This window comes from Lissotriton helveticus, chromosome 5_1 (genome assembly GCF_964261635.1).
Source record: "Lissotriton helveticus chromosome 5_1, aLisHel1.1, whole genome shotgun sequence".
In the NCBI taxonomy this organism is placed as follows: domain Eukaryota; kingdom Metazoa; phylum Chordata; class Amphibia; order Caudata; family Salamandridae; genus Lissotriton; species Lissotriton helveticus.
In genome coordinates this window covers 914,630,234-914,657,133 of record NC_136065.1, presented here as the reverse complement: position 1 = coordinate 914,657,133, position 26,900 = coordinate 914,630,234, and the positions used below count along the sequence as shown (strand labels likewise).

Here is a 26,900-nt window from a genome sequence, read left to right as displayed (position 1 = left end):
GACAACGTCACAAGAGTCCTCCAGAGCTGTCTAAGAGTGGTCGCGGCCGTGGCCGTCTCTATCCGACAAACGGCAGGGCCCATCCTTGATATTGATCTCACAGTCATGGTACCTCATGCTGTGGATACACTTTTGAACAAAACAAAGACACAGCACCTCACCAGTGAACGTCTGACTAGTTTTGAGCTGACTATTCCCTCTTTCCACCATACGTTACAATCAAAAGATGTGCCACCCTGAACCCAGCCATGTTATTACCCCTCCCTTCTGAAAGTGAGGAATTGGACATACATGATTGCATTTTTCGGACTGAGGAAGAGACAATGGGACGGGTAGACCTGACTGATGTTCCGCTATCTGAACCCCAAGGGGAGCTATACGTCGATGCCTCTTGTTTCAATTACTAGATAGCACAACAACTGCTGCTTATGCAATAACTACCTTACACGGATCACTGACAGAATATCGACAGTCAAAATATCGACTTACCAAAATATCGAGGTAAAAATATAGAATGCCAGAATATCGACTTCCTATCTACAAACAGGTAAGTACAAAAATATCGACTCCAAAATATCGATAGGAAAAAATATAGACAGTCAAAATATCGAATTTTTTAAATATCCTAAAAGTAATTTTAAAGTACTATAATAATAAATATAATTATTTTAAACATACTTAAAATACTTAAATAAACTTAAAATTAATAAATAGTTATTGTAACTTAAAAAAAAAATTAAAACATGTATATATATATATATATACATATTATTAACAAAACATATACAATATTTTTTCCGTAGGATAGCGAGAGGTTTAAATTTACTATTCCCCCTCCAGCGAGTGCAACAGTAAGGAAAGCGTTGGATAACGTAGGGGTAAAAATTACTATTCCAACTCCAGCGAGTGCAACACTAGGGAAAGCGTTGGATAGCATAGGGGTAAAAATTACTATTCCCACTCCAAAGAGTGAAACAGTAGGGAAAGCGTTGGATAGCATAGGGGTAAGAATTACTATTCCAACTCCAGCAAGTGCAACAGTAGGGAAAGCGTTAGATAGCGTAGGGGTCAAAATTACTATTCCCACTCCAGCGAGTGCAACAGTAGGGAAAGCGTTGGATAGCGTAGGGGTAAAAATTACTATTCCCACTCCAAAGAGTGCAACAGTAGGGAAAGCGTCGGATAGCGTAGGGGTAAAAATTAGTATTCCCACTCCAAAGAGTGCAACAGTAGGGAAAGCGTTGGATAGCGTAGGGGTAAAAATTACTATTCCAACTCCAGCGAGTGCAACAGTAGGGAAAGCGTTGGATAGCGTAGGGGTAAAAATTACTATTCCCACTCCAGCGAGTGCAACAGTATGGAAAGCGTTGGATAGCGTAGGGGTAAAAATTATTATTCCCACTCCAAAGAGTGCAACAGTAGGGAAAGTGTTGGATAGCGTAGGGGTAAAAATTACTATTCCAACTCCAGCGAGTGCAACAGTAGGGAAAGCGTTAGATAGCGTAGGGGTAAAAATTACTATTCCCACTCCAGCGAGTGCAACAGTAGGGAAAGCGTTGGATAGCGTAGGGGTACAAATCACTATTCCCACTCCAGAGAGTGCAACAGTAGGGAAAGCGTTGGATGGCGTAGGGGTAAAAATTACTATTCCAACTCCAGCGAGTGCAACAGTAGGGAAAGCGTTGGATAGCGTAGGGGTAAACATTACTATTCCCACTCCAAAGAGTGCAACAGTAGGGAAAGCGTTGGATAGCGTAGGGGTAAAAATTACTATTCCCACTCCAGAGAGTGCAACAGAAGGGAAGGCGTTGGATAGCGTAGGGGTAAAAATGACTATTCCCACTCCAGTAAGTGCAACAGTAGGGAAAGAGTTGGATAGAGTAGGGGTAAAAATTACTATTCCCACTCCAGAGAGTGCAACAGTAGGGAAAGCGTTAGACAGCGTAGGGGTAAAAATTACTATTCCCACCCCAGAGAGTGCAACAGTAGGGAAAGCGTTGGATAGCGTAGGGGTAAAAATGACTATTCCCACTCCAGCGAATGCAACAGTAGGGAAAGCGTTGGATAGCGTGAGGGTAAAAATTACTATTCCCACTCCAGCGAGTGCAAAAGTAGGGAAAGCGTTGGATGGCGTAGGGGTAAAAATTACTATTCCCACTCCAGCGAGTGCAACAGTAGGGAAAGCGTTGGATAGCGTAGGGGTAAAAATTACTATTCCCACTCCAGAGTGCAACAGTAGGGAAAGCGTTGGACAGCATAGGGGTAAATTTTAATATCCCCACTCTAGTGAAAATAAATTAATAGAAATCACATCATTATAAATTAATCAATTAAAAAAATTGTAATTACCAATTAAGAATTAATTAATTACCCAGAAAAAATAATTAACAATTTATTTAAAATAAATACCAATTAATTAATTTTCATGTTTTATTAATTATATTAAATTACTTCCTACCCTATTCCCCTATAAACCCACAACCCGCTACTAAAAATAAAATAATATTATTCACATAATTGTCAATTAATCAATAAATAAAAAATAATTACCAATTAACAATTAATTAATTACCAATTCAAAATTAATTGACAATTTATTCAAAATAAATACCAATTAATTAACATATTTAATTAATTATAATTAAATTACTTCCCACTCTATTCCCCTATAAATCCACAACAATTAAGGAGTTAGCAATGTGGCAGAAAGACCAGCACGTTTAGATGAGGATGGGTGCTTGACGGATAAGTCAGGAAAGCAAAGGTGGATGCTTACGGACGCCTATGTCCTCCCTGTAGTCACCATGGAGCACAAGCCAGCTCACATTAGCGCCAAGGGCATATGCAAACTACTAGACCACGTGTGGTAGAATGATAGCATCCCCAAAACAGCTGCTCACTTGGTAAAATATTGTATGGTATGCATGATGTATAATACTGGAAAGGGTACTCCTATACCACCTGGTAATTTTGCATCCCCTTCCTTCCCTGTTGAAGTCCTTGAGATGGACTACATTGAGATGGAATGGGTCAGAAGTTTTAAATATGTGTCTGTGCATTCAATAAATGGGCGGGCATACCCCACTAAGGAGAACACAGCCTTAGCGCTGGCGAATGCCCTCCTGAAGGAGTTTTTCCTTCGCTTCGGTGTGCCCCATTTGATCTGGAGTGACAATGATAGTCTGTTCAAATCAAAGGTCATCTAGCTGGTGTGTGTGATGGCCTACACATCAGGCAGAAGTTCCATGCTGCACACCATCCCCAGTCAGCAGGTTTGGTTAAGAAGTACAATGGTACTCTAAAACTGAAAATGGCAAAATTAAAGGAAAGTACAGGTTTGAAATGGCCAGATGCTCTACTGTTAGCTCTTTTGTCAACTAGAGCTACGGCTCACACTGGGACAGATTTTTCACCGTATGAGGTTATTTTTCGGCAACTCAGCAAATGTTTGGGGTGTCCGGCGACCAAAGCGCTTATCTGACATTTAATATCCTCTGATAGTGGAGTATCTCTATGAGTTTACAAACAATTTGCGTTAGTTTCATCAACAGATCAAGAGCACGTGCCACGCTTCATCCCATTTTCAGATGCCCGACTGGCATGGGTGCAAACAGAGGAGAAGAACAAGGCGGTGTTAAATGAGGCAGTGCCCCTTGAAATAAAGGCCATTCAGGATCCTTCTTCAACTGGCCCACAAGTGCTTGAGCCCCAGTCCCTTGGCCCCTCTGAATTTGAGCCCCTGTTGATCACTCTGTGCCTGGAGTGGCTGTGTATAATTTGTGCCCCCAACAGAGGTACAGTGCACCAAAGGAGAAGTTAGATTAGGAGGGATGGACTGCGAGGATGAAGAATAGGGTGCATGTACCATGTCTGCGGTACCAACGATAGCTTAGGGAAAGGGAGATTGGTGCATTGTCCCAACACTGAACAGGATAAGCGGAGGGTGTCTTCCCAGAAGGGAGGGTGCCCTATCCTGGACAACGTGGGATTTCTTCAAAGGGCCGCGATCGTGCTGCCCCACTGAAGTGCTCAATAGCACCACTGTGGATGAACAATGGGAGTCTGCCAGCGAGGCTCTGAAGGACGCTGGAAAGATTTTGCCCATCCTCTTGTTTCCTTGTTGCCAGCCCCATTGATTGCATTTCTTTCCCTCTAATCACCATGTATCGTTTTGGTAGCCCCATTGTTGAGGAGGAACAATCTTTTGCAGCACCACTTTTGGGGAGGGATGGGGTTGGTTGGTCCAATTGGTCAAAAAGGGGTAAAATTGTTTTTATAAGGAATCTCCTGATTTTCCTAATAGCAATACTAGGAATAATGTGGTTTCTGGAAGAGAAATACGCTGTGCACTCTTTGATTGGAACAACTCCTGTTCCCTCTGAACACGTTTGTCACCCTGGCTACCCACAAGGGTGAATACAGAAAGACATATGTAGATAATGTGTTCCTTCAAATGTTGCATCAGGCCCATGGTACGTCCAATGTCACAAAGTGCTGGATCTGCGGTCTGCTCCCATCTGTAACACACAAGAAAGATGTGTTTCTGTCCCAACTGTTTTCTTACCTCCAAGCTGTGATGGCTGGTTTCAGCTGTTCACTATGGTATACACTCATTATCACTCTGATGCTATGCATATGACGTTAGCTGACTATGAAACAGTCTTGGAGTATATACATGTACATCAAGGGTTTACCCCAGGGGAACAAGGGACCCCGGACACATTGTCCCCGACAACCTGCATGAATGTGTTTGAAAGAGAACAAAAGGTAACATGGCTTCAAAATGAAATGTCTGATTTTTGGGATTTCAATGTCACTGAATATTTCAAGTCCTTTCAACTGCGTAATATTACTCATGATGTGGCAATGCCAGTGCTGGTGGTTAACACGACAGCGAGTTTCTGTGTTAAAGGGAAAGGAAAAGTTGGGATGGGGGTGAGTAATTGCAATTACACCTATGTACTGAACACTGCAAATAACCCCCCTCTGCTGCCCACTCACAATGTTTTCTTTGTTTGCGGGTCCCAAGCATATGTTTGGCTTCATCAGGGATGGACTGAAATATGTTATCTCTCCTTTCCCCTTCCCCCAGTATATATAGCGCCATCCAATTACCATAGGGACCACCGACTACAACGCAGGGGTGTTCATCTGTCTCGTGTTAGACAAGTTATTGACACTGCAGACATAGATCAGACAGACACCACATTCCAGCAGTTCACTGATGCTATGAAAGGTATTGTTCCCTTTTGGGGACCCATGTCCAATAGTCTCAATATTCGAAGACTCACCAGGGTAATGGAAGGAGTAATAAATGCAACTGCTGGTATTCTGACTAATATTACAGCAGGCCACGAGACTCCTTGCCCTTCAAAACCAGATGGTGTTAAACATCATCCTTGCTGATCGGGGTGGGGCCTGACGTGTCATCGGCAGTAACTGCTGTGTATGCATACCGAACCACGCTCCGAATATGTATGCTGCTATACAGAAGCTCCATAGGCTTCCCTCTGACATACATCAAGAGAATTGTACATGGTCTCTCACTGTGTGGTTTTGGGGCTTATTCACATCCTGGGGTTGGAAGATTCTCATCTTACTGGTCGCCATAGCTGGTATCATTTTAGCATGCCGTCCTGCCTGCTGTGCCTGTTGTGTACAAATATTGATGCCTCACCCCAAACTCCTAGAAAATGACCCTAAGAACAAAGCCATGATGAATCAGAATGTCCAGGATTTGAAGTGCATTGACAAGGGCATTTTTAAGTACTGATGGTGTATGTTTAGATTTTTAATATGTTCATTACGTAATGCAGAGAGTTCTAGCTTTCCATAGTAGCAAAATTACTTAGCAATTGCTAAAAGGGGGATCTGTTGGACTACAAAAGTACTTCCAATCAACTTCCCCTATTGGCATTCTGCTTAAGTTAGCATTTGCAGCACCATTTTGCATTTAGCGTCCATTTTGTGTGATGATAGAAACTAACTTCTATCTCACTTTGCCTGCCTCAGCAGAAAGCAGCTCTGAAGTTTTTCTTGGATTTCTCCAAGGCAGAGCTTTGTTGTTTCAATGAATACATGAATGTGCCTCTGGATACCTTCCTTGTTAGATAGGCCTGTTCTCATGATTACAGTGGCGGGCACTGAAAGAGTAATCTTGAGGCTGAGATAAGGTAACTGGCTAGCTGCCCGCCCACCCCCTGATCACAGACCTCGCATAAAATCAGCTGTGCAGTGACCGCGCACTCCGTAAGGTAACTGGCTAGCTGCCCGCATCGTTGTGACGAGGCTGTGCCTCAATTTTTGACTTTTAGGTGTTCTCTGTCCTTTTCATTTGCGCAATTGTTGTGCTTTTAAAACCTTGATAACACTCACATTTGGCCCGGACTGGAATCGCTAATGCGGGGATCGGATATCTTTCCCAACCCGCCTGAAGATTACCGTTCCAGTTTCGGTCTTGCCGCTAGCTCCGCTCCCTGATCACAGACCACGCATAAAATCAACCATGCAGGGACCGCGCAGTGGGCGCGCCGGTGGTGCGCCAAAGGCAAGCCCATCTGCGCCCGTCAGCGCCCGGAATGCGCCATGCGCCAGACCCCTTGGTCTTTCCAACAGGATCCCATACTCAAAGAAAGATCTTTTAGACCTTAATATGGGTAGGTGCACCTTTCACAACATCTCTTCTCCTGCTGGGTCTTCCTGCTGCAAACGCTGCCAGCCAGGGATGGGCTCAACTCATTGCCAAAGGGTTTTCCCTCACATAACATCACTACACTTAACAACAATAAGGTTAGTGGGACCGGCAGGGTTATCAACTGCCTTCTCCTCAACGTCAGATCAGTGGTCAAACATAAATATCAACTGGAATGCTTAATACACACGGAAGATCCTGATGTATTTTTTTTAACACAAACTTGGGCCAATGACAGCAGTGACCCTGATTGGAACATTGCTACTCCTCCAGGCTACACGATTGCAAATGTCAACCGTGCCGAAGGAAGGGGTGGAGGATTAGCTATAATCTATAGATCCTCCCTCACCCTCCTTGCCACTGCTGAGACTGTTGAGGGATCTGAATCAATGAGTTTAATACTTAAATTTAACAACACTTCCTCTTTCTCGGGCCTACTTATATACAGACCCCCTAGGGCAAGAGCCCCTATCTCAGTTGCTATCCAAACCCATTTAGAGACATGCCTGGAGCATGAGTATTACACTGTGCTAGGAGAGTTTAACTTCCATCTCGAGGATAACAACAATTCGGAAACGACCAATCTCCTGGAAATATTTACGAGCCATAATATGGAACAAATTGTTGGAGAACCTACACACACGGCAGGTCATACTTTGGATGGCATTTTCACCAACCATCCTAATTTGACGGTCATTAAAATAACACAAATGGTCCGACCACTTCACAGTGTATTTCACTGTTACACTGAGTACCACCACTCTCAGGAGGAGACTTAGGTCTCCTCCCAGGAAATATCGCGCATGGAAGGCAGTCACTAGTTCTGACCTGATAGGGGCTCTTGAGGACAGATCCATGGCCTGGATAGATGCAAACCAGGCGGCCATGGCCCTGCAAGATAGCCTTAATAGAGCTGCCAATAAGGTAGCCCCAGAAAGATTATTTAAAGCTCGGTAGAAAAGGATGTTGTCACCCTGGTATTCATCAGAATTAAAAGCGGCTAAAATCTATTGCAGACAGAAAGAGCGTGCCTGGAGATCTCACTATGATGCAACCCAAAAGAAGGTCCATTGTGCAGCACTTGAGGGATATAAGAATCTTATTATTCAGACTAAATCCACCTATTACTCCAAGAAAATACAGGACGCTGTGCATTCCGGCAGAGACCTTTTTTCAACAGTTAGCGCTCTGGTGAAATGTCCTCGAGATCTAAGTTTTAGACCACACCAAACATTTGTAGATAAACTAGCCTCTTACTTCCAAAATAAAGTTCAATCTGTCTACAATGATTTAGCTAATGCAGCAAACAGCACAGATAACAACCAAGATACGCTAGCCACTATTAGCCATACTCAGTGGGGTCTACTACAATTATTCCCTCTTGATGAGAACATGGTGGCAGACCTGTTGTTAAAAACCAAGTCAGGATCCCCGCCGATCCTTTTCCACCATATGTACTTCATCTGGCTCCCTCAGAGATCAGTGTATTAATAATGCCGGTTTCGAACCAAGCTTTGACTTCAGGAGTCTTTCCTTCAGTATGGAAAAAGGCTTGTGTTCGCCCGCAGTTAAAAAAGACAACACTAGACCCCCTGGATGAAAAAAACTATCGCCCTATCTTCTGTTTGCCTCTGCCTGCCAAATTGCTGGAGAAAGCCATGAACCCGGAGCTATCTTCATATTTGGAGGTGAACAACTTGCTCGATAATACCCAACATGGCTTCCGTGCAAATCATTCCACGGAAACAGCATTAATAATGACGGCAGAGGAAATACAAAGGGACATGGATGAGGGAAGTAGAGTCACTTTGGTCCTGCTGGATCTAACAGCGGCCTTTGATACCGTAAACCACTTGGTAATTATTCAAAGGCCTAAGGACTTTGGTGTCAAGGGCATAGCGTTGGATTTACTCACCTCCTTCCTGTCAGACAGAGAACAGGTTATCCTCTGGAATGGCTACCAATCAGAAAAATGTGCCCTTCCAGGAGGAGTTCCGCAGGGATCCTCTCTATCACCTACTTTGTTTAATGTTTATTTTGCACCGTTGGCAAATATAATTCAACAACAAGGCCTTAAGCTAGTGTCATACGCAGATGACACTCAGCTGATAGTGTCAGTTTCTCAATCAATTGAGGCCAAGGCAGTAGATTTCTCCGTATGTATGTTCAAGGTCATGTCCTGGATGAATTTGGACTTTTTAAAGCTGAACACTGCAAAAACAGAAGTCCTTGAATTTGGCCAAAAGGTCTCCATCTGGAATCAGCTTTGATGCCCTATCTCAGCGGGGACCTGTCCGCTTCCAGTGGCTAAAGCTAGGAATCTCGGCATAGTGTTTGACAAAGACATGTTCTGGCGGCCACAGATTAATCAAGTGGCCTCAGCGTGCTTTTTCATGCTAAAAGGGCTGAGAAAGATATTGCCGTTTATCCCCTTCTCTCTCAGGAAAACAGTTATAATTGCTTCTGTCTTCTCTAGAATTGATTACGGGAACGCCCTTTATCTGGGAGCTGGCACGGCTCAAATGGCCAAGCTGCAATCAGTCCAGAATGCAGCAGCGAGAGTACTCCTCAACCTGCCCAAGTATTATCCTACTTCCCGTTCTATCAGCCAATTACACTGGCTTCCAGTACAACGACGGGTGGAGTTTAGGGCATTATGCTTGGTCCATAAGGCTTTGGCCGGAGACGGGGCTCTAGATCTTCAATCCCTATTCTCTCGATATCAGTCAAGCCGTTCTCTTAGGTCGGCTGCGCAGTGTCTGGTTAAGGTTCCTTAGATTAAAAGATCACGTTGGGGAGGCAAGGGCTTCTCCCGTCTGGCCTCGAGGTTATGTAACTCAGCTCCACTTCACCTCAGACAAATCACTAACCGTAAACTGTTCAGAAAGGAAATTAAGACATGGCTCTTTACTCAATGATGCTTCGGTTAGTACCTAGTTGGCCACTTTACTCAGCGCCAAGACGCCTCTGCATTAGTGCGCTTTAGAAATACCATCAGTCAGTCAGTCAGATAACATGTACCCTATCCCAAGAGTGTAGCTCATCTTTTGTGTCTCCTTCGTCAACATGCTTCAACTTGAAATTTCCAGTTTGGGTGGTTCTTGCTGGGCACTGGAAATGTATAACATCTGATGTAATGTTGGTGAGGGTCAGTCCCTTCTGTAGCATCTTAGGAGGCTAGTCAGACTGGACTTAGCTCAAGCGCAATACTAGGTAACTTGGTTTGTATTCTCTACTGTCTGACCAACTCTTCATTTGGATGGAAAGCTGAGAGGTGGTCGTGAGTGACCTGGGTGGCCCTAATCGGGTCACTTCCTTAAGTAGCACTCTCATGGACTGTACTGATGGGACTCCCCTCTGAGTCTATAGAAATAAACAGTTATTTGGTTCATATACTCCACTGTCTGACTGACTCTTCATTTGGTACAGAAAGCTAAGAGGTGGTCACCAGTGACCCAGGTGGCCCTGAGCGGGTCACTTCCTTCACAGGAATGTCCTGCTGTCTCTGGCAATTAAGGTGCCTTTAGCAGGATACTTAGGAATAAAAAAGAGTCAGGATTGCTATTGGTGTATTCTTTCTTGAACTGGCTAGGGATGCATAGGGACAGAGAGAGGTTCAGTACACTTTGTCTTACTTGACTTACATCTCAACAATTACCTCAAACCCTCACCGAGAACAGAAACCAAATACCAGAAAGATAAATAAGGCCAACCTCAAACCAGTTCCCATCACAGAGAAAACCTCACAGAACACCAAACCCCACTTGAAATGCATACTTCTAAATTGTAGATCGGCCGGGAAACATGAAGCTGACATTGCCGACCTTTTTCTTACCCATGACCTTGACCTACTCCTTCTAACTGAAACGTGGCTATTTGTTTATTGTTTGCCATGTAGGTAAACTTCAGACATTGGTCTCTTGTGTTGATCCATGTGTGGAAGCCCTGTAAAGTTTCTTTTGATCCTTCCCATATCATAATGATGTCGTTTATGTAATGCTTCCAAAAGCGCATCATTGAGATGAATGGATTGCTGGTATTCTGTATGTGGGTCTCTTCGAAGTTGCTCACATGGAGCCCGGCCACACTTAGAGCAAAAGTGCTGCCCACTGATGTTCCGTGGCATTGTTGATACATAGTGCCATTGTACTCAAAGTTGTTTTCTGGGAGGGCAAGTCGACAGCATTTTAGAACGAAATGTCTTGGTGTCTTAAAATTCCATTGTTCATTGAAGAGTAGCCTTTCTAGTGTTTCCAAGGTGTCTTATTAGGGCAGGCTCGTATACAAACTCTCCACGTCTAATCCACCTAGGAGCATGTTCTCAACTGTGAAGGTCTGTCCTTTGAGTAAATGTAACAAATCTCTGGTTTCCTTCAAATACATAGGTGTTTTTTGTACCTGGGGTCTCAAGTATTGGTCAGCAAATTGTGGAAGTGGTTCTAAAACGGAACCAATACCTGACACTATAGGGCGTCCTGGTTGTGGTCTCCATTCCTTGTGAGTTTTAGGAAGTGAATAGAAATAAAGTAAGTTGGGTGATCTTGATTGTTTTGAGAAAATAAGCTTTGTTTTTTGTGATCCAGACATTCAGTTTTGCTTCATCCACCATTAATTCAATGGTTCTTTGTAATCTGGTGGTCGGGTTTGTAGTGATTACTATGTAGAATTTCTGATCTGCGAGGAGTTCGAGGCATTGAAGGTCGTATCCTTCTTTACTTAGTAGGACTATCCCTCCTCCCTTATCCCTGGTTTGATGATGAGATTTTCATGTTGTCGTAAATCTTCCAGGGCTTATTGTTCAGATTATGTGACATTCACAAAGGTTTTTTTTGTGTGTCTTGATGTAATTCACTTCTTTCATGACAGCTTGCTCGAAAGTTTGGATCTCGATCGGTACTTGATGGTTCATAGGGCAGTAGGTGGATTTGCGTCATAGTGTTGCATTGCCTAATACAATTGGTGCAAAATGAAGAACACAACTAATGGGGAGACATAGAGATGTGAATTTAATCTATAATCAGCTACCACTACCAAATTATTTTTTAAATGATATGGTGATCACCAACACCTCCGAAGAAGGCTCGCATTGACATGGTCAGAATATTTAAAGAAACACCTATAGACACAGTCAGCCAACTTGTTAATATACATAAAAAGTATTTTTCAATCTTACAATTAAGAATAATACATTCTAATAATTTTCTAGAACTTGTGCTACAAAATAATCATTTTATTTTAGCAGTTATACTGATAGAGAAAAAAATCTTTTTTTTTTTTCTTTTCCGAGTAGGATTAACATTACGTAGTCTTTCCACCATGGCCCTCATAAGAATCACTAGTTTTCGATCACGTCCAACCTGCCTGCATCACTCGGGGCACCGGAGGTAGAGTGAGCACAAGTTGTTCTTTGCGGTTGCACAAGGTACGCGTGGAGGAAGAAGCAAGCGGACGCCATCAACGGATACGTATCGTATAACCTTAACTTTCCCCAACCCAGACTCCCTTTCTCCCGACAGGCACTCACACCCGCCGGCACCCCAGGGATTCCTTAGTAAAGGAACACATGGTACGCCGCAATAACTCCACAACGCGACAAATACTAGAGCATTAACTTAATGCATAGTAACTTGATAACAAACAGCGAACATGCATCGCCTGGTTCACAACATACGCTTTCGTCCACATACAAACAATTTTTGAATAGCAGGCATGAATCTATGACATAATATCGACCACAAAAATATCGAAATACAAAAATATCGCAACAAAAATATCGATGACAATAATATCGGGATCCTATCTCTAAAAAGGTAAGTACAAAAATATTTTAAAAAATATATCGATGTCAAAAATATCGTTTTTTAGAAAATATCGTTTTTTTAAAATGTAAATAAAATGTAATATTAACAAAATAATAGTTATAAATATAATAAACATAGTTAAAAATATATTATAATATTTAAAATTAATAAATGATGTAATAAAAACTAATAATAATAAAAATATAATACATATAATATATACATAATTAATTGTAACTCTAAAATAATTATTTTAATAACTTATAAATAAATTAAAATATAATAATTACAAATCAATTTATATACATAAATTAATAATATAAATAACAATTAATAATAATGTAAAACTAATTAAAAAAATTCAGTAAATTTTGGATAGCGTACCGATAAAAATTACAATTCCCACTCCAAAGAGTGCAACAGTAGGGAAAGTGTTGGATAGCGTAGGGGTAAAAATTACTATTCCAACTCCAAAGAGCGCAACAGTAGGGAAAGTGTTGGATAGCGTAGGGGTAAAAATTACTATTCCCACTCCAGACAGTGCAACAGTAGGGAAAGCGTTGGATAGCGTAGGGGTTAAAATTACTATTCCCACTCCAGTGAGTGCAACAGTAAGGAAAGTGTTGGATAGCGTAGGGGTAAAAATTACTATTCCCACGCCAGTGAGTGCAACAGTAGGGAAAGCATTGGATAGCGTAGGGGTAAAAATTACTATTCCCACTCCAGTGGGTGCAACAGTAGGGAAAAAGTTGGATAGAGTAGGGGTGAAATTTACTATTGCCACTCCAGAGAGTGCAACAGTAGGGAAAGTGTTGGATAGTGGGAGGGTTAAAATTACTATTCCCACTCCAAAGAGTGCAACAGTAGGGAAAGTGTTGGATAGCGTAGAGGTAAAAATTACTATTCCCACTCCAGAGAGTGCAACAGTAGGGAAAAAGTTGGATAGGGTAGGGGTAAAAATTACTATTCCCACTCCAGAGAGTGCAACAGTAGGGAAAGTGTTGGATAGTGGGAGGGTTAAAATTACTATTCCCACTCCAAAGAGTGCAACAGTAGGGAAAGTGTTGGATAGCGTAGGGGTAAAAATTACTATTCCCACTCCAGAGAGTGCAACAGTAGGGAAAGAGTTGGATAGCGTAGGGGTAACAATTACTATTCCCACTCCAGAGAGTACAACAGTAGGGAAAGAGTTGGATAGCGTAGGGGTAAAAATTACTATTCCAACTCCAGAGAGCGCAACAGTAGGGAAAGTGTTGGATAGCGTAGAGGTAAAAATGACTATTTCCACTCCAGAGAGTGCAACAGTAGGGAAAGTGTTGGATAGCGTAGAGGTAAAAATTACTATTCCCACTCCAGAGAGTGCAACATTAGGGAAAATGTTGGATAGCGTAGGGGTAAAAATAACATACTTATAAATAAATGTTTTATTTTAAATAATAAAAATATTAACTATAAAATAAATATAAACCATTTACAAATACCAATACATAATTATTACAAACATGTGAACAAAATATATGTAATTAAAAAAATTATAAAAAATAGCTTTTCATAATTTTTAATTCACAATTAATAATTAATTGACAATTAGATAATTAACCAAACAATTAATTAAAGAACATTATTACTTAATTACATTTAAATTACTTCCCACCCTATTCCCCTATAAACCCACAACCCACTACAAAACATAATTATCAATTAATTAAAATTAATTACCAATTAATTATAAATAATTACCAATTAATAAATATTAATTTATAATTCCTACTATAAACCCACAACCCACTACAAAACATAATTATCAATTAATCAATTAATTAAAATTAATTACCAATTAATTATAAATAATTACCAATTAATAATTATTAATTTATAATTCCTACTAATTAATAATTAATATAACATAATTAAATTACTTCCCACCCTATTCCCCTATAAACCCACAACCCGCTACAGAACATATGTATCAATTAATCAATTAATTAAAATTAATTACCAATTAATTAAAAATAATTACCAATTAATAAATATTAATTTATAATTCCTACTAATTAATAATTAATTTAACATAATTAAATTACTTCCCACCCTATTCCCCTATAAACCCACAACCCGCTACAGTACTAAAATACAAAATGTAATTAAATTACATAAAAATAAATTAAATACATAATAAATACATAATAATATACACAAAAATAATTCAAAAATCGATATTAGTAACATCGAAATTATTACCATCGATATTACTGACATCGATATTTAAAACTTCGATATTACTAATATCGATATTTAATTTATCGATATTACTTACCTTCTATATTTTGTCCCATCGATATTTAAACTTCGATATAATTGTATATCGATATTTAAATATCGATATTTTGTCTGAGTACCAGCAGGCATATCTTCTTCATTTTTAATACATGCCGCGATTACATTTGCAGCTCCATAGAGAGCGCATTATGTCCTTTTTAATTACTGCACAGCTTTAACTTTCGCTATGACTTTTATGCCCACCTTTTAGAAACAAAGGTCTACACTCATGGTTTCCACATCATTAGATAAGTTGGTTTCAAAATGCATACGAGTATTTGAGTTACTCTACACTTCTAACAAATTAGGCAGATATGTGGACCCCAGAACCTCTCTAGCATTACCTGAGCAATAGATGGGGGTAGAGAATTGCCATCTTTACAGTTGTTCATCATAATAGGATTGTCTCCATTATAGCAGACTGCATCATCCACATGGTGACATGCTTTACCATTGTGGAAACAGGACACCCAATGTAACACACCATTTGCTTGTTTCTCTTTTTTGTATTTTTATATTCACAGGTACTTTCAGACCTTGGTCAAACAATAGGACAATACATTCACTTAGGCTATGATAATACACAATCTACTCCCTTTTAGGTCTTGAAGAAGGCCCCCTGACCCGCATGGGCAATTTCTAAGGGCCGAAACATGTCGACCTTATATATGGACATACTAGTGGGTTAGACTAATAATACGTCTTCCTACGCACCTCACTGTTTTTACCTACCTCAACTACCAAACTAAATAAAGGTACAGTTTAGGTAGTGAGAGGACTTCCTTTTTTTTTTTTTAAAAACCTCAATTATCACCCCCCCACAGAGCACACTCACATTTTTTATAACTGATCGCTACTGTACTAACCAGAGGTTCCTCCAGGTGGAGGTAGCAAAAAAAGAAACCCAATGATGATGCTATCATGTTGTTCACAAGGTGGAGAATCAAGATACACCGCCCTATGACCTGTTTACGTGAATGAGGGTTTTTTACTGACAGAAAGCAAGAGCGCCGAACCCTGGTTATTCAGGTACAAGTGATCCATTCCCCTTTGATAATATCCCAGATTCCACATTATCCAGCTCAAGGCCACAGGGCATCTTGTATGTTTGGACACCGTCATCCTGGACTGGCATAGAGAGCTTCATGAAAGCGTAGCATCGAAGAGGGCATCTGTCACCTGATTGCTCATGCCTCATAAAAGGACAGGAGCTATGTTTAGGTATGTCTGTTACTTTCCAAGGACATCTGAGTTTCTCTCTTCACCTGATCACATCTCCCTCTTCCTCCCCCTTATCCAGCCAGATGCACTGAACAGCCAGCAGGCTGTGTCTTAGATATGTGAGCCATTAACACATAACTGATTCACCACATGTTTTAGGCAAAGAAAGCATGGTTGTTGAATCCAACCTTTCCACTGAGTTCTTCACGGAAATGTCCTGAACAATTTTAACTTCCAAAAGGGTTTCAGAAGCATGTTCCTCCGGCTGCAGGGGAATTGTCAGAATATGTTTTTATCACGAAAGTAGACTAAAGAAGCTTATTTTGAAAGAAAAATCCTAAATATGAATGTCAAGCCATTTCCCATGCAGCTGTTTCACCTCTCATCTTTAGCCCATTTCAAAGTTGACTGATCTCTTTGTGTTTAGTTGGTTTGTAGATTGACTGGCTGATTGTACTTGACATGCACACTAAAAACATGAATCACTGGGTGCTGGTTGTGTAGTGAACATTAAAACGGATGTGTCATAAAAATGTCTTCTCATTTCTTCTGTCACAAATAATTAGGTGTTTGCTTTTGCTGACATAATCCCTATGACATTTTTTGATTTTTCAGGTACAGCTGAAATGCACATCATCACATGCCTTCTTTTTCGTTAATATTCATTCTGCATCACACCCATCCGACAGTTTAATTGTGCAGAAAATGGAATGCAAAATATTTTTTACTATATATAGAGTTGATGTCTGGGTTATGTTTTTGTGAATGGTGTTAGGAGTTCTGAAATCTGAAGTTCATCTCGCCACTTCAACACACTAATAGGGAAGAATATCTCTATAATGTAGAAAGTTTACGGTGGTGGCAATGAGGTATCTGTGGAAAATTGGCATATACCCTGTCCGCCTATGTCTCAGCTTTCCCACCTCATGAGATGGGTTACCTCTGAGTTTCTAACAGTCCATTTTAGCTGCCGTAAATGCCAGCCTGGTGCTTAATCTACGACTGAGCGGCCATCACTCTTGCCAAAAGGATCAACCTGCTAAAACAAGGCTTTTTTCCTGTGGGAGCCAGTTTGCCCTATTTACAAAAAAGGTATGCCTGTGCAGTGATTTACATCTTGGTTTGAATGTACATTTACATTTGTTTGTTGCAATTCACAAACATTCTCTGAAGGACCTGGGGAAGCAGGTTTCTAAACATACCTCTGGGAATATCCCTGAGCTTCCATTTCCCCAATTAGTAATTGTTCAGAGGGTACAATTACATTCCGGTGAAATGCAGCCCAATGTGCCAATGAACATTTTTTTCTTTTTTCCTATTTTATTTCTCCACAGTGATTTTTCCTCACAAATAAGCCACTGTTTCTACATCCCCTGCAAGTGGGGAGGTGTTATGTTCCACTTTCTAGCCTGGAAAGGGAGTTACACTAGCCAATTGTTCATAGTTTGAGAGTGAAAGTTCACAAATTTATAAGACAAACCAATCATTGCTATGCCTAATTCCCATTCCTTCCACAGGTTAAATACGTTGTGATTCTACTCACATGTGAAGAAGATATAGGAAGTAGTAAAGCCATTTACAACTGTCAGGAAAGAATCCTTCTGTGAATTTCCGACAGGCATAAACGAAACCATTTTCAGCTGTGAGCATAAGCAAAAACTGCTTTTGAGTAACGGACCCTAAATGTTTTCGGCCCAGTGCCCCTAGAAGGCAACTACGAGTGACAATCTTGGCTCCCAGAAATCCACACAAGCATTTCAACAAATATTCTGGTTAGTGATTGCCCATAGTACTCCTTCAGGAAGGACCTGGCCATGGCCACATGCAATATCCGGAAGTGCTTGCCCTGGTGCTCCACCGTGAGCCTGGCTGGGAACCTCTTTAATGATGTCACTACTTTATTTGCCAGTTTTTTAATGATTTCCAGCAATGTCTTCTTCCGTGCCAGAATGTCAGTGTTCTGCTGTGAGAGAGACAGTTGTGAACTTTCAGTTCCAACGCAAATGCATTAAACAGCACGTCATCCTGTGTCATATATTTCTGCAACACTAGATTCAGTGGCTGCAGCTTTACGAGGATGTTTGACAGCAGTTGCTGCTACTTGTGTGAGTTTGGAACAGAGTGAGACGATTGTGATGGGACAGCCACTAAAAGTGTCTGTGCCACATTCTGTTGAAGTCTTGTTGACACAAACACATAGTCCATTAGTTCCCGATGCTACAATGTATTGGTGCATATTATCTTTTAGAAAATTGTTTAAAATCGAAATGTCCTTGCAATTTTCCTTGTTGGATATTCAGGGTCCCATTCACAAAGGTAAAGTTAGACCAAAGTCTAACTTTACGACTTTCGGTGGTCACAAAGGGCATTTACTACTCGTAAATGCCTTTTTGAAGAATGAAATTTGTAAAGTTCGACTTTCTTTGCCTTTGTGAATCGGGCCCACAGTGTTCGGTGTTTAATCAAGTGGCAGCCTAGACAATCTGTTATATTATGTGAATTTTATTTCTGAACTATGCAAAAATGATCATTTCTACATTTCAGAAGTGTAATTAGTATAATATAATTCATTCTGGATAATAATGTAATTTTTGGGATAATGTATTGACTTCAATTCAGCAGTACAGGAACAATGTACCTCACTACTATACCTCAGTGTTGTAGGCATTGAAGTTGGAACATAGGATGTGAATTTATACAGCGCAAATTGATGCCTGGAGGCGTCCAAGCGCTAAGACTACCCTGAACCCGCAAGAGAGCATATGAAGGAGGCAAGGATAGAGTTAGTTGGGCAGAATGAAGAGAAAAGTTTTCAACTGTTTGCGAAACGCAGACAGATTGGGGTTGGCTCTGAGGTGCAGTGGCAGGGCGTTCCAGGCCCTGGCAGCATTATAGGAAAACGTCCTGCCTCCAGATCTAGACCTTTTTATTCTGGGGGCCATTGCGAGGAAGGTCTGACTGGAACGGAGGCTCCTGCTAGGAATATAGTGGGTGATTAGGTCACAAGTAATCCTGGGGCCAGTGTTCCAGAAGGCCTGGTGTGCTATACACATTGCCTTGAACATAACTCTGTGGCGCACTGGTAGCCAATGGAGGCTTACCAGTCCGGCTCTCACTGATTGTCTGCGGGGGAGCTCGAGCAGAATGCATGCTGCGCAGTTCTGCACTATCTGGAGCCTTCTCAGAGTGTATTCTGGGGCGCCAAAGTAGAGCACGTTATTGAAGTCAAGGCGTGACTGTATTAAGCCCTGTATGGCCGCCTGTTTTGCTTCCATGTGGAGGAGAGGAAGGATTTTCTTTAACATCCTCATGATGCCAAAACAGGCGGCTGAGAGTTTTGTGGCTTGTACGTTGAAGGACAGAGATCTGTCCAACCAGACTCCGAGACTCTTAATATTGTTTTTAGGAGTTGGAGGGGAGCCCAGACAAGGCGGCCACAGGGAGGCGGGCAGGCTGAGATCTAGGGGGCCTAGGAGCATTAGCTCAGTTTTGTCCCCATTCAGTTTTAGGGACGATAGGGACATCCAGGTCTTCACCTCCTCTAGGCACTCTCTAAGCCTGCCTGGTGCAGGCAGGTTGGCTTCCTGCGCCAGTGAGACCACCAGCTGCGTGTCGTCCGCGTAAGAGATGATCTTAACCCCAAATGGACGGACGACATCAGCCAGTGGCCTCATGTACAGATTAAAAAGTGCGGGGCTTGAAGAGGAGCCCTGAGGGACTCCACATTTCAGAGATCTGCTTGTGGATACAGACTCGCCCTCAAACACTCTGAAGGATCTGTCCTCTAAGAAGGACTTAAACCATGACCAGGCTTTGTCCTTGATCCCGGCCCGGGACATACGGTACAGCAAGGTGTCGTGGCTGACCGTGTCAAAAGCCGCGCTGAGATCAAGGAGGATCACTGCCACTGATCCTCCCTGATCCAGGATTTTCCTGGCTTCCTCTGTGACCATGAGAAGGGCGGTCTCAGTCCTGTGTTTCGGTCTGAAGCCCGTTTGGGTGGGATCCAGTAAGTGATGGTCTTCCAAGAAGTTTACCAGCTGTTGATTTATGTATTTTTCCAGGATCTTGTTTGCCCACGGGAGCAGGGAGATGGGACGATAGTTAGACAGGTCAGTTGGGTCTAAGTTAGGTTTTTTCAGTAATGATCTGACCATGGCCTGCTTCCATACGGTCGGAACAGTGCCAGAGGAGATTGATGCGTTTAACACCTCCCTGATAATGGGCAGAGTGATCTGAGAGGCTGCCATTATTATGTCTGGCGGGGCTGGGTCATCAGGGGATCCGGTTTTTACTTTCCGTGCTAAGGATTCGAGGGTAGCGAAATCCAAAGGAGGGAAGTGAGTCAGAGTGGGTCGGGGCTGACTGATGGGGGAACCTGTGGGATCCAAAGGTGGGGCTAAGGGGGTCAGGTTTTTGGGGGGAAAAGCTGAGTAAATAGTATTTACCTTCTGATGAAAGAATTCCGCAACATTATTGCAGTGGGTGATGGACTTGTCCGCCTGCAAGCTGAGGGAAGGTTTCGTTAGTTTTTTAATGATTTGAAAAATTTCCTTGGGTTTTGATTTTGCAAGCAGAATTCTCTTGGAAAAATATATAGCCTGAGCCGCTTTTATTAGAATTTTATATTCACTGATGGCTTCTCGGTAGCAGGTTTTATTGTCTGCTGAGTAGTCAGAATGCCATCGTCTTTCCGATTGCCTGCAAAGGCGTTTCTTGTCCCTGAGAGCCTCCGTGTACCACGGTGCAGTTTTCTGGGAGCGCTTAAGCGTGATTTTTTTTGGGGGAAGTGTGTCATCTAGAGATTGAGTAATCCAGTTGACATATGCCTGGTTGGCTAGGCAAGGGTCAGTGTTGATAAGAGGTGGATTGCTAGCGAGTTTGCTAGACCAGTTGTCAACTGCTAGGCGGGACCAGGCTCACATGAATCTCGTGATAGGCACGGGCGGTGAGGGTTTAGGCGCAGTCCAGGTTATGGGGACCAAAAAGTGGTCTGTCCAAGGCAGGGGAGTAGGTAAACTTGTTAGAAAGTCTGAGCAGTTGCTGAAGACAGGGTCCAGCAAATGGCCCTTCACGTGCGTGGGGGTGGTAATACGTTGGGTAAGTTGCAAAGCAGCAAGATCGTCAGCTAAGGTCGAGGCTGTATGATCCAGAGAGGAGTCGAAATGAAGGTTAAAATCAGCTAGCAAAGTGAAGTTGGGTGTAGTGCTGAGTCGTTCAGCCACGCTTGAGGGGAGACTCACATGAAACTGCTTCAGGGGGCCTGGGGGGCGGTAGATGAGAATGCCAGAAAAGCAGCTGTTAGCTGAGAGTTCAATGTTAAACGCGAGGCTCTCACAGTCCGAGATGGTTTCAGGGACAACTCGGCAGTGAAGCTGCTCTTTATAAATGATTGCCAGGCCTCCTCCTCTCCCTTTGAGTCGGTCTTGTCGAGAAATTTGGATCCTGGAGGAAGGGCTTCTATGACCGCTGGGTCGGCGTCAGGGGAGAGCCATGTTTCTGTTAAAAACAGTATGTCTGGCGAGTGTTCCTCTATTAAAAGCATAATTTCAGCCCTGTGTTTCGGTAAAGAACGGCAGTTCAATAAGAACATGCGGAAGTCATGCGGCGGTTCAGTAATTATTTTCGGTTTCAGGGGGTGATAGCATTTGGGGCAGGCTTGTGGCAGAGTGTCAGCTTGAAGACTATGTCGACTGCAAATGCTGGTAGATGGCCTGAGGCTGTGGAGGGTTTCAGCACTGTAGTGTATAGGATCTACAGGCCGAGTAGCAGGGGGACCGGCCCTAGGCCCGACTCGGCGCGGACGAGTGTAGACGAGCTTGCCTTATGCGCGCCTTCGGCGCGCAATCGTCGCGCCCGCTGCGCTTCCGGAACATGCACATTGTTATTGGGCAGGGAGAGGGCGTTGCCTCGGGGTGGGCGTGTCCCTCGATTCAGCGTGGGCTATGGCGGCTGGCAAGAAGCCCACGAGCTCTCCCTCTCAGCCCTGGATCCGCTGATAGGATTGCTTTCAGGCAGGAGGTGCAGGTCAGAATATTGATTAAAATCAGAGCACAAGCTTTTAAAATGTAATAAAATGTGCAAAAATAAAATGTGTCAGGCCCCAGAAAATATATGCTCTGTATAAAAAGTTTTTCCAGTTACTCCTAGTGCAGCCCCTATATTTTTGTGACTACTTGGACTTTGTGCATTGTCACCAGGCACTGAGGGGTGTCAAATAATAAAAAGTAATAGGACATGATAATTACATTATTTAAAGTAGATTCATGCTCATTATAACACCATGACTCAACCCCTTAATCTTCAGAGAAAGAGCCTAAAAGCTGAACCATTATGACACAATTGACTATATAATTGTCTCCATCAAAACATAACATTGTCATACGTCGTGGGGGATTCTCCGGACTTGGAGCAGAAACGCCACAATTAAAATTCCCATTGTAGAAACTCCGCCCTGAGTGGGGAGACTCCATCCCACGACTGTGGGGCCTCTGTCACGAGTGTGGTGGCCCTTTGTGAAACAGGCCCTAGGAGTCAAAGACCCTAATCATTTTTGTTTGAATATTTTTTATTAACATTTTTAACATTTTGCAGTTTTTGATACAAAGTTGCAGGGATGCAGCAAGCAGGTTTAAACACAACAGCAATCAGTCTGGTGCACATACCACTAGTTATACATGTTATTTAGGTCTAGGTAATTGAAGAATGCAATAAGACATGCACATCTGGTAATTGCTGGTCTTGGCATCCGTACACAACAACAGGTCAGTGCCGCAGTTAGTGGCAGCACATATGTTCCATGAGCTACACAAACTTAAGTGAATCATACCACACTGAAACCGTATAGTACAGGCACTTGATAAGGGCTATGTTAGTCAAAGACCTTAATTATTAAGCCGCAAGTGACTGTTTACTGCACTGGATAAATCATAGCTATGATATACGACCCAAAAAACAAGTCAACGTGAACCCATAGGGGAGAGTAGAGTGACATCTACATCATTTATAGAATGGATGGAATGTGGATGAGCTGGACAGAGAAAAATGTTGTTTTTAGGTTTGGGATTTGTTATACGTAAAAAATAAGTATTTTTAGACAAAGTAAATGAAAAACTGTCAATCTATTAGAAAGAAATCATCATGCAGTATATTCATTGAACATTTGAACTTTTTATAATTGACCAGAACTTAGGACAGCATCATGAATTAATACACCAGGATTTGAATCCTTAAACTTCAGCGTAATAAACTAAGACCTTATTATTTTGGCCATAAGTGTACCTTTACTGTGCCGCACCAATACATAATTGTGACATTCAGCCAAAAATACAAGTCAATGTGGTGCCATAGGTGAGTGTACACTGACAGCTACATTATTTATGGAATTGGATGGAAAAGAGAGAGAGACCGCACCCAGCGCCAGAACCCCTGGACCCCGCGAACGCCACGCCACGACACCAGACTCCGCTACGACGCCAGCACCCTTCATGCACTCAACGCCGGACGAAACCACACCTGCTTCCAGGCCGCCCTGAAACGGACCCACGGACCATTCTCCAAACGCACCTGCAGCTTCCCCTGCAACAGAGCCACCAAACCTCCAAGTATTGGACCAACCACCTTCGCTGCTTACTCCTCCCGCTCCGCACGCAAACACGCTGTCGAGCTCTGGGTTCCGCTTGACACCCCAGCCCCAGACGTGGCCTTTCTGAGCGAGACCTGGTGGAACGACTCCTCGGTGCCCGACATCGCCATAGCCATCCCGGACTGCTACAAGATTACCTGCAGGGATCGCGCCAACGGAATCGGAGGAGGAATATCCATCGTCCACAAGTTCACCCTCAAGGTCGCCACCCACGCAGACGACATTCTCAACACCTGCACTTCCGGATCCACACCGACCCCAACACCACCCTCTGAGGAACACTTGTCTACAGACCCCCCGGACCCCAGGCTCAGTTCAGCGACTCCATCGCCAACCTCGCCAGCACTCCATGGACTACATCCTCCTCGGGGACCTGAACTTCCACCTCAAGAACAACAACGACATCAACTCCGCCACCCTCGCCAACCTCGGCCTCAGACAACTCGTCACCGCACCCACCCATGCCGTCAGCCACATGCTGGACCCCATCTTCTCCACAAGCACCCACGTTGCCTTCAACCACACCACCGAACTCCACTGGACCGACCACCGCTGCATCCATTTCACCTTCAAAAAATCAACCATGCACCACCGCACGCAACAGCTGCCTCGCCGCTGCTGGAGCAAAGTCACCAAAGACCAGCTGATCACCACCCTCTCCCAGAACCCACCCACTGACCCCACCAACCCAGACGCCGCAGCCCGCAACCTCAGACAGTGGATCGACGACTGCACCAACACCCTCGCCCCGCTAAAGAAACCCTCCAACAACCATGCCAGCAAGAGAGCCACCTGGTTCACCAACGAGCTCCAGACTTCCAAACGTGCATGCCGTAAACTGAAGAAGAAATGGCTCCATGAACACACACCGGACAGCCACGTAGCCCACAAGGACGCCACCCGCAGACATCACCACCTCATCAGACTAGCCAAGAGATCCTCCTTCAAAGACTGCCTGGATAACAACGCGCACGACAGCAAAGAGCTCTTCAGCATCGTAAATGAACTCTCCAACCCCAGCGCCAACGACATCCCGCCCTCACTAGAACTGTGCGACTCACTGGCCACCTTCTTCCACCGCAAGATCGCTGACATCCACGACAGCTTCAACACCACGACCACCCGACTACACCAGACTCCACCTCCCCTGCGAACACCACCAGCACCAAACGCCTGACCTCCTGGTCCAACGTCAACAACGACAAGACACGCAAGGTCATGAACTCCATCCACTCAGGATCTCCGTCAGACCTGAGCCCACACCACGTATTCAACAAAGCAGACTCAGCCATCGCACCCCAACTACGGAAGGTCATTAACATCTTCTTTGAAACAGTGACAACCCCGTAAAGCTGGACGCACGCCGAAATCAATGCCCTCCTCAAGAAGCCCAAGGCAGACCCCAAGGACCTCAAGAACTTCCGGCCCATCTCTCTGCTCCCGTTTCCGGCGAAGGTCATCGAGAAAATAGTCAACATACAATTGGCACGCCACCTCGAAGACAACAACATCTTGGACCCGTCCCAGTCTGGATTCAGACGAAACCACAGCACTGAGAAAGCCCTCATTGCCGCCACAGACGACATCAGGCACCAACTAGACAACAGCAAAACATCAGCCGCATTCGACACGGTCTGTCATTGCAGCCTAAAGACACGCCTCCAAGAAGCCGGAATCCAAGAGAAGGCCCTGTATTGGACCATGTCCTTCCTCTCCGGCAGAACCCAGAGCATCCGCCTCCCACCCTTCCAATCTGAAGCCACCAACATCATCTGCGGCGTCCCGAGGGCTCATCCCTCAGCCTGACGCTGTTTAACGTCTACATGGCCCCCAACGCACAAGTGGCCCGCCACCACAACCTCAACATCACCTCCTACACCGACGACACCCAGCTCATCCTCTCCCTCACCAAGGACCCACACACTGCCAAAACCAACCTCCACGAGGGAATGAAGGCTGTCGCCGACTGGATGAGAAGCAGCTGTCTGAAACTGAACTCGGACAAGACGGAGGTCCTCATCCTCGGACGCACCCCCTCAGCCTGGGACGACTCCTGGTGGCTGACCACACTGGGACCAGCACCGACACCCACCGACCATGCAAGCAACCTAGGATTCATCCTCGACTCCTCCCTCTCCATGTCCAAACAGGTCAACGCCGTCTCCTCCTCCTGCGACAACACCCTCCGCATGCGGCACAGGATCTACAAGTGGATCCCGACTGAAACAAGAAGAACGGTGACACAGGCCCTCTTCAGCAGCAGACTGGACTACAGCAACGCACTCTACGCAGGAATCCTAGCCAAATACCTACGACGACTACAAAGCATCCAAAACGCCTCCGCCCGACTGATCCTCAACGTCCCCCGCCGCAGCCACATCACTACCCACCTGAGAGACCTACACTGGCTCCCCGTCAACAAGAGGATCACCTTCAAACTCCTCACCCACGCACACAAAGCACTCCACAACACCGGACCAACCTACCTGAACAGCAGACTCAGCTTCCACACTCCGACCCGCCAGCTCCGCTCTGCCAGCCTCGCTGTAATAAGATGAATAAATGATGAATGTAGACAAGGTGTAGCATTAGAAGGATGCTTTATTCATCAGATGGTAAGTATCATAGGGGGACCCCACCAGGAGCAGCTCACTTGCTGCTCAGCCCGACTCTAACTGAATCCTCACGCTCACACACAAGCATTCCAACACTCCACTCACGCGCGCACCAACATTCCACTAACATTCATACTACCAATGGCTGAGCAGCAAGAACTAGACCACTACATCACCTTCCCCCTTTTGAACAGAAACAAACATTCTGTAAGTACATTCACAACATGAATTAACATTGGTGTAAAATTGCTAACACAGGATGTGAAGGAAAAGAAATATGCAATAAATCGTAAAAGAAAATACATTGCATTAATTGAGAAGACAAGGTAAGGTGTGGAATAATGAACCACAACCAAAAGAATAAAAACACATACAGTCACAAAATTACAGAAGCCGTAGAATCTACACACAGTGAATAATTAAACCCAATAAATTAAAACAAAATAAGTAGAGACACAGCAGGTGATATATGCACGAAAGAGTGAATATCACAAAGTGACCTATCCACATAAAGTGGAAATCCCCGTACACAGGAAAAAGTGGCAACCCCTTAACTAAATGAAGCCGGGAAGACCACGTAGCCGAAGGCTACGACAATGTGAACCTTG

General features: G+C 43.7%; 1 long non-coding RNA gene across 1 annotated transcript in view; it reads right to left on the bottom strand.

The window, feature by feature from the left end:
• The window catches only part of LOC144754988 (uncharacterized), a 68,574-nt gene that overhangs the window by 40,437 nt on the left and 1,237 nt on the right, over positions 1 to 26,900 (bottom strand). Inside the window, exon 2 of the long non-coding RNA XR_013594819.1 lies at positions 26,164 to 26,221. This is a non-coding gene — a long non-coding RNA (uncharacterized LOC144754988). The remainder of the gene's footprint in view (positions 1 to 26,163; positions 26,222 to 26,900) is intronic.